This window comes from Cicer arietinum, chromosome 1, assembly GCF_000331145.2.
Source record: "Cicer arietinum cultivar CDC Frontier isolate Library 1 chromosome 1, Cicar.CDCFrontier_v2.0, whole genome shotgun sequence".
NCBI lineage: Eukaryota > Viridiplantae > Streptophyta > Magnoliopsida > Fabales > Fabaceae > Cicer > Cicer arietinum.
Window position 1 is genome coordinate 41,849,097 of NC_021160.2, and position 2,049 is coordinate 41,851,145.

Here is a 2,049-nt window from a genome sequence, read left to right on the forward strand (position 1 = left end):
TTTTTTACTAACTCTTAATGTGTTTTTTTTTTAAAAAAAAAAACTTGATATATGTGTTTTTTATTAACTCTTAATGGGCTGAGTCTGAATAACATGTTTAGTTTTACTAACTCTAAATGGGCTGTCCACACCTTCAAATGCAAACCCGAGCCCAACTACAACCAAGACATCTAAAAGAAAAAACCTAGCTATAGAGAAGGGGAGGCGGCCGTTGCTGATTTCATTACACAAAATACAAGTATAGAGAGCAACCAAGAAAGAAGTAGAGAGATAAAAGAAATATACCGAGAGGCCGTGAGAAAGGCGAGAGGCTGCGAGAAAGAGGAGACCGGAATGAGGCCGCGAGAAAGAGGAGACCGGAATGAGGCCGCGAGAAAGAGGAGACCGGAATGAGGCCGCGAGAAGGAGAAGAGACCGAGGATGAGGGTGCGGCCGTGAGAGGAGGCTGTGAGAGTAGGATGCGGCCGCGAGATGAGGCTCCGGTTTCAACGGCGGTGGTGACAATATGAAGGTTTGGGTTTTCTCCTTTTGTCTTTCTTTGTGTGTTTTTAATGGTGTTAATCTCCGGTCCCCTGTTTTTGAAATTGATAAGGTGCTTTTATAGAGTTTTTGTTATGTTTAGTTGCTTTCTGGTCTGCATTGGTCCTTCTCTATCTATTTCCTGTTTGATATTTTTTTTCTTTGCTCATCATCTGCGTTTTTTTTCTACACCTCTGATGCATTCATGATTTTGATTTATTTGCTTTGATATGTTCTGTTGCTGAGTTTTAATTTGTCCCTTAGTTTATTTTTTAAACTCAAAATTTTGTCTCTTTGTTCTGCACAAAGTGTACCAAGACTGACTTAAAAAAAAATGTTTTTATGTTTCTCTAGTTAGTTACATAGCAAAGGTCAATGACAACTACATCTGAAACAGAAAGGCAGCAACACAATAGAGCCAAACACTGCATCAGAAACAGAGAGGCAGAGAGGCAACAACAGCAACAAATTAAAAATTATTGTAATTTAATTTAGTTTGGTTTAAATCTTATTGTAATTTAATTTTGCCTTTATTTTAGTTTGTAATTTGATTTGGTTTTAACATTCTAAATAGATTTGAAATTGTAAACTTATAATACATAATGAAATTATTTATTGTAATTATTTTATTTCCTTTTTTAAATACACATTTCATTTTTTATATTTGTTTTCAAAATGGACAAAATTAGGGTACTACAATACTATTAACGACTTTCATTTATCTTATGGAATGATGGGTCTTACATTGTTCAACATATTTGCCATTCCGGACCATCATTTACAACAAGAATACATTCACTCATTCTCAAAGTTTCATGCATTCAAGATCATTCGTTCCCAAAATTTCATGCATTCAAGATCATAATTTAGATTGAATACTCTTTGTGATTCAAGTCTAGATTGCAATCGAAATTTGGTGTAAGAAACAACATTTAAAGGATTATATTTTGTTATAGTGATTATATTATACACAAGCAATCAAGGGGATATCGACCGGCGTTGCACTTAAGGCATGAAGATGGTATATCTTTAGAGGTTCTATAGGGAGGGATTTTCTCCAAGTTCTATGTTGCAAGAATTGAAGGGTTATCTTCTTCTTGAAAATAAGAGTTCATATTTACGTAGAGAATTGTTCCAAAATTTCTAATTTAAGAGCATTTTAGGAAAAAAAAAATTGGTGTAAATGTTGTAACAGTTATCCACTTATTTTGTAAACATTCAAATTGATATAAAGGAAGAAATACTTATACTTTGAATGAAGACTAAAGTGTTTTCAAAGATTTCAATCAAATCATTTTTCTTATATTCGATTTGTTTCTATCATTGAGCAATCATCTGCTGATTCTAACACTCAAGATATATTTGATTGAAACATAGTTTAGTTAATTTTTTAATTTTAGTTTAAATAAAAATTGAAATGTGTTAAAAAAAATTAAAATAAGATTGTTACAATAATTAATATTTGCTCTTTTAAAAGTATACTATTTCACTAACCCATGATAAATGAATATATATATATATATATATATA

The 2,049-nt window shown here is 32.0% G+C and overlaps 1 long non-coding RNA gene across 1 annotated transcript; it reads left to right on the forward strand.

Annotated features, from left to right (window-relative positions):
• The first annotated feature begins 214 nt into the window (after positions 1 to 214).
• Positions 215 to 1,143, forward strand: LOC140919233 (uncharacterized). The gene is made up of 2 exons (XR_012161809.1): positions 215 to 511; positions 878 to 1,143. It is a non-coding gene; the product is annotated as an uncharacterized lncRNA (long non-coding RNA).
• The last annotated feature ends 906 nt before the right edge of the window (positions 1,144 to 2,049 follow it).